The 6,408-nt window shown below is 38.0% G+C and overlaps 1 pseudogene; it reads right to left on the reverse strand.

Annotated features, from left to right (window-relative positions):
• Positions 1-1,610: 1,610 nt before the first annotated feature.
• LOC113718624 (protein NRT1/ PTR FAMILY 2.13-like) lies at positions 1,611-5,672 on the reverse strand (annotated as a pseudogene).
• Positions 5,673-6,408: the final 736 nt, after the last annotated feature.

Below are 6,408 nucleotides of genomic sequence, written 5' to 3' on the forward strand. Positions count from 1 at the left end.
AGATTTCCGCGGAGTCACAAAACTTAAACATTCACCGGTGCCCTTTGTTATACTCTTTGTCCGTCTAGAAATCTTGACGAGGCCACGTTCTAAGACGAGTACTGACTTTCAAGTTACTTCCAAGCATCATGGGTCAATTTCTTGATGAAATCATTTTTAAATGAATCCCGGTCTCTGTTTGTGCAGTCAAACCACAGATATGAAAAATCTCATGCAAAATATTTGAGCCCAATTCAACTTTCTTGTTCATCTTCATATACACAGAGATGCATGGAGAAATTATGCAGCCTCCACCCTTCAGCTTCTGGAGTCTCCATATTGCCTGGCCCCAAATTTAGTCCAGCAAGCCATGGCTCAAGTAATGCCAAGCAGGTCGGGGGTAAAACGCCAATGTTAGCGGTCTTGGTATGGGCCTATGGCATCCATGGATATGGTACAATTCTAGTTCCCCTTGCACACAACAACAAGTACATAACAATGTTAATAAAATGGTGAGTGGTATCATTGTCTGTAGTTAATTAGTTACCAGACACATGCATCAATTCAAGGCATTGACAATTTTAACCAATTTTGCTTGCCACAACCCACAGGTAACAATTTACCCGGTGTTTTCAAGAGCCTTAATGGGTGGAGGAACTTGGAACAAAATTGTTGCACCATTTCAATGATACCGACACCATGGACTTGAATTGCTAAGGGAGTAATAAAATAAGATATGAAAATTAGTCAGTGGAATTATGGTGACGAGGAAGTTGTGCGCTAAACCTATCTCAACATTCAATCGTTGGGCACTTGCCCTGATTCCTAGACCCTGTTTGGATCGGTGAGTTTTTCAAATTCAAGTTTTTTATACACAAGTTTATTGTATAATACATTTCAAAAACACTTTAAATACATATAATCTCAAATACATCTAAAAACACCTAAAAAATACACGAAATAAAATAATATAAACTATTCCATCTCTTTCTTCTTTGATTCATTTCTACCAACCATCTTATCCCTCCACCACTATTTGCCACCACCGCCACCACCACCCCTCCCTCTTCTCCTCTTCCCTCTTCTCATCCTTCCTTCTCCTCCCTCTCTCTCTTTCTCCTCTTCTCTCCTTCCCTTCCCCTGCAACCCTCCGCCCCTTCCTTCCCCCTCCTTCCCCCTCCTTTTAGGGTTAAATACTAATAAAACAATTTTAGAGGAGGCAAATTAGAATGAACATATCACCTAGCAAGTTAATGTAGTTTATCCAAAATCATTTCCTTGAACTAAATTAAAAAACAAAAATACTTTTCAGTACCATCTTTAGCAATTTTTCAAAGTAGAGGGGTGGACAATTGTCGACCCTCAATGGAACATGGCTTCGCCTTTGTCTTCACAATCAAGAGAGAAAATCAAACTTGCATTGAATTTGAAAAGAAGAAGATAAAAGTGAATCATTTCCAGGTATTTTTCTATATCAAAAGAAAGGAATCTGCCATCCACATTAAGAAAAGAGCATGCAATTAAACTACAAATTACTTTTGCCCTCCAAAAAAGAAAAAGAAAAAAAAAAAAGTAGACAAAGCTTCGCCTTAGAAATAAGAGTCCTTACGTTTGTAATCCGCAAACCACTTTCTTTCTTTCTTTCTCTCTTTTTTCCCGTCTTGTTCTTCTGGAAGAATGTGAGCAAACCAACAAGTACACTTGAAATACTTGGAAAGGCATGCCATTTTCATTACCGTTAATAATGATCTAACATGAAAACAGTTTCAAAGGGTCTGCTATACATACACAAGTAGGTGACTAAACCATACGCACGTAGTACGGATGGAGTAGTCTATACATCTGCCTAAATCCTCAACTAGACTTCACTCTTTCACCGCATTTAGCACAATGCTAAAACCTGCGCAGCCTTCTCATCATCGTCATCTTCATCAATCCGTACTCTACTTTTGTATCTGTATTTAGGAGCAACGTGTAGAAAATACATCACGTTTAAGACTCCCAAACCGGCTATAACAAAGTAGAAATATTCAAGTTTTCCGTCGTTAATATCCTCAGCCAACCAATCAGGACGCCCATGTCTCCCCGTGGTGTTATGAATAACGTTAACAAGAACTATGCTTAGGTAATTAGCCCGCGCAGAAGTAATCGACAATATAGAATTCGCCACGCTTGTCATGTTCTCAGGAAATTCTTTGTTGTACAATTCGATCTGTCCAATAATGTTGAATGCCTCGGCGCAAAACCCGTGAGAATTAACTGCGGGGCAAGCCACATTACTGAAATCGGTGAGATACCATTAGGGCTTCCATGCTTTATAGCCTCAGCCCTTCTCATACGTTCGATGAATCCAGCAGCAACCATCGACAGAACAGAAAAAACTAACCCAATTCCAATTCTCTGGAGGAGAGTAATTCCCCCTTCTATTTTTGTGATTATTCTTAGCCATGGTACGATCCCTCTATCATATACAGGAAGCCATATTCCAAGTGTGATCATGGTAATTAACGAGAGGGATCCAGCTGGGATTTGGAACTTATTGGGGCCAAGATGACGGTCCATTTTTAATGCTTGTGATAATGTGAAGGTCCCTTGTTGTCCCAAGGACAGGAGGCAGATGATTCCAGCCGCCCATACCGGGACAATTCTCAAGATACATTTCATTTCTTCAATTTGTTGTATGCTGGTTAAGTTCCACTTGTTAACTCTTGATCCATCAGCCTTCACATCACCTTCCGTTATCATTGCTGCTTTATTTAAGAACCTGGGATTAACGTGATCAAATGGCACTAATCTTTATACAGGTGACAAAGAACAAAATATGAAAAAAGAAATTTTGAAGTATCTTTCATTAGTGCATTAAATAATCGTCTGCTGAAACATTTTTATTGTAGAAAAGAAAGAGTTCCAATTGCATTGCATGTATGTTTGTTCCCGATTGCATTGCATCTCTGTCTGTTGTCGGTAAAGTACTGGTAAACTAGAAAATGTGAATGGGTCCATATTTTGGAAGAGCTAGAAACAGTCGACATAGACTTTTTCAACGATAAAAAGCAGTGCAACCAAAAAGAGAAAAATAAAAAATTGTGAAGGTGATGGAAAATGATTTGTCGCCAGCTAGTTTACTGCAACCTTTGAAGGCACCAAACCACATGCAAATAAGTGAATAACCTATTATATGCCAACACTTGATACTCTTTTACAAGGGTATTCCATCTCTTCGTAATGTTAATTAAGTTCCTAAATAGACAGGTGTTAGTTAATCTTTCAGCAAAGCCCTCCTTAACAACTACTAATCCAAATGGAAATATTACAGTGGGGTTTTTTGTACTTGGTACTCTAAGGTAAAAAGGAGAGCGAATAAACTATTAGTGTTTTAAAATTATAATCTGCTCCCTAAATTGTAACATTTTCTCTAAAGAAATTTACGTCGACAAAAAATAACACAAACCCACCTATTATTATTATGTACCACCAGGGAACCAAATAATCGAACCGTTATAGTATTAATCATAAAAAGGAAAAGAATTATATTACTTTGAAGAAAGGAATAACGTGCATACCTGAATTGATTTGTTAGTGGTAATTTCGTCACAATAGTTAGCTTCAATGGTGGGTCGGAATAGATTCTATCAGATGGTCCACGAATTTTCTCAGGAAGCTTAAGCTTACGCTTTCTGTAGGCGGCGACCAATGCCTGAGCAATGCCGGAAAATGCACTTCCCTCCGGCTTCTTGTGGACGTATAATTTGTTGCCAATAAAAAGAAGAGAATAATCGCGACTACCATGAGGATCGTGGGAATCGCAAAGCCCAAAACCCAACTGACGTTGCTTTGGACGTAAACCACCAAGGTTAGAGAAATGATTACAACCATGGTAAAAGTGGAGTAATACCAATTGAAAAAACTGTTGATTCCCTTTCTTCCTTCCTCAGTCCTTGAATCAAACTGGTCCACACCAAATGGGATGCTGCAGGGCCGTATTCCAGCTGAGCCTATGGACAAAAATCCGAGTGCTATGGTCAAGAATCCCATCTGGGATACCGTAGGTCTTTTGCAAGAATCTTCAGTTGGGCATGGCGGCGGGTGCAGTTGAGGAATCCACGGGATCAGTGTCATTATTACCATTCCCTACAATCCACATAACCTAGATCATTTCATGCTAAATTTCTCCGTGTTACAACAAGCAATTATTGTTACACCACACGGAATTCCTGATCGTGACGATTTTCTTTTAGTTACTATTATTTAAAAGAAACTCCAAGTAGTTTCACAGAGGGAAATATTGTAAGTAGCACATCCACTGATCCACAGGAGCATACGTACCAGCAGCAAAGAGAAGGAGGCGAAAGCAATGGTCACAAATCTGCCGATATAGGCATCACAAATATATGCACCAACCAAGGGTAAAAAACTTGTCGCTCCCGACCATATGCTGGTTACATTTGAAGCTGAAACTTGGTCCGTGTGAAATTGTGTTAACAAGAACACGTTAAAATTTGCCAACAATCCCACGTTTGCCAACCTCTCAAACGTCTCATTTCCTGCATGTATAAACCACTTCACTAGTTATCATCAAAGGCTCAAAATATTGTTTTCACATGACCAGGGAAAAAAAAAAAAGACACATGAACACGAAAGATATATACAAGATGATGTTCGCATCTTTATACTTACAGCACGCAAGTGTGCAAACTGTGTTCGCACAAGCTGGCTTAAATTGGTAGAACATGATATCATTAGTTGTACAAATCATCTTATTATGCAGGTGATTTGACTCCAAACTATGTTTAAAAAGCGTTACACTATCAGAATGTAACTGATGAGATAAATCTTCAATAGGTAGATGAAAACAATTTAAAGAAATAACTAGATGCATTGTTTTTCTATCTGTATGCACGTATACTTCGACGAATTAGAACTGTAGGCGATAGAGTGTTGTTTTACTAAAGGACGGAGCCCGGGGCGGGGACAGACAGCCGCCCACTCAAAATTATTTTCAAACCTACTCTTTTTTATATGTCTTTTGTGTAACACAGCTTAATAAAATCTCATATATTTTGTGTTCTTAAAAGAAATTAACAGTCTAATAAATTGATTTTTTATCCCACAACCAATATCTAATTTATGTAAAATATCAACTAAATTACCAAAGTTCTTTTGCATAATATAAGATCATTTATAATTATCTACACGGTGAGCAATAATACAATAACATTTTTCGTCGCATAATACTTGGATTGTTGAAAAAATAAAATGATAGAGAGTTTGATTTAGTATTTTATTTTTTGATATTTCATATTTTATTGAAGCATTAGAATGCTAGTTATAGTATTTTAAATTTGAAATTTTTATATGCTACATTTTCTTTGTTTCATGGTTTTGTATAGCAATCCACTCGGTTCGCTTCCTCCCTCCGAGTGAAAATTCTGGCTCCGCCTGTGCTTGAAATGGAAAGATAATAATGGAGAAATAGATACCTAAGATAAATGGGATGGCCTTCCATCCACCATGTTTCCTCTGGGTGGTTTCTGATGATGTTGGTGCAGACAAATCATGTTTTTCCTCATCCTGTTTGTTTTCCGCTGTGGGTGACGATGACTTTGAAGAAGAAGAAATGGGCGAGAAAAAGCCTTTACCACAGCAAACCAGCCAAGAAGAGCTAAGCTCTTCTTCTTATTCTGTGACTCCATGTTTGATAAGTTAAAGTTTCTTAGAGCTTTTCAACTCTTTGATAAGCATTACTCTCCACACGTCTATTTATATAGAAGGTTTTCTTTGTGTTTGACGTAAAATCTGCATGGTGTGTTGATTCAAGCTGGGAGAGAAACAAAGTTTGTGATATAGTGACGCATCGCGCATGCTTGAATTTGGACTCGTTAGGATGGAAACTTGGTCTTATGGGGGTCACAAAAGCACAGCGCAGCAGTGATGAAGCTATATGGCATGTTGCATTTGCCTTGTTTTCCAAAACTAGCGTATGAAAGCTTCGAAATCAATACCATGTCTTTTCTTCTAACAAAATATTGCAGAATAATGTAATTTGTTCTTTTCCTTTTCCTGTTATTTTTCGAGCTAGCCGGCTTCAACCTTACGACTAATTCACCTTCTCGAACTAATTAATCCATAAGCAGGCGAAAGTAAGACAAGATTTGCGCATATATACGAAGGCAAAACTAGACAGTTCAATCTGTTTTAGGTTGATGCTTAAAGATTACCCCAACGATAAAATCAGTAGAAACTGAACAAATAAATCTTAAACCAACTTTTTAAAATAGTTTTCTACTTTCTTTTAGAGGGGTCAATGCCCAAATTCTTTTTTACTCTTGTTAAGTTGGTCGAATCGGACCGGATTATATTGGTCAGATGGTCTGGTACCAATCATCGTAAGCTTTTGACGTGCATTCTTCTAAATCCCAACTCTTCACT

The sequence above is a fragment of the Coffea arabica genome, chromosome 11e (genome assembly GCF_036785885.1).
Source record: "Coffea arabica cultivar ET-39 chromosome 11e, Coffea Arabica ET-39 HiFi, whole genome shotgun sequence".
NCBI lineage: Eukaryota > Viridiplantae > Streptophyta > Magnoliopsida > Gentianales > Rubiaceae > Coffea > Coffea arabica.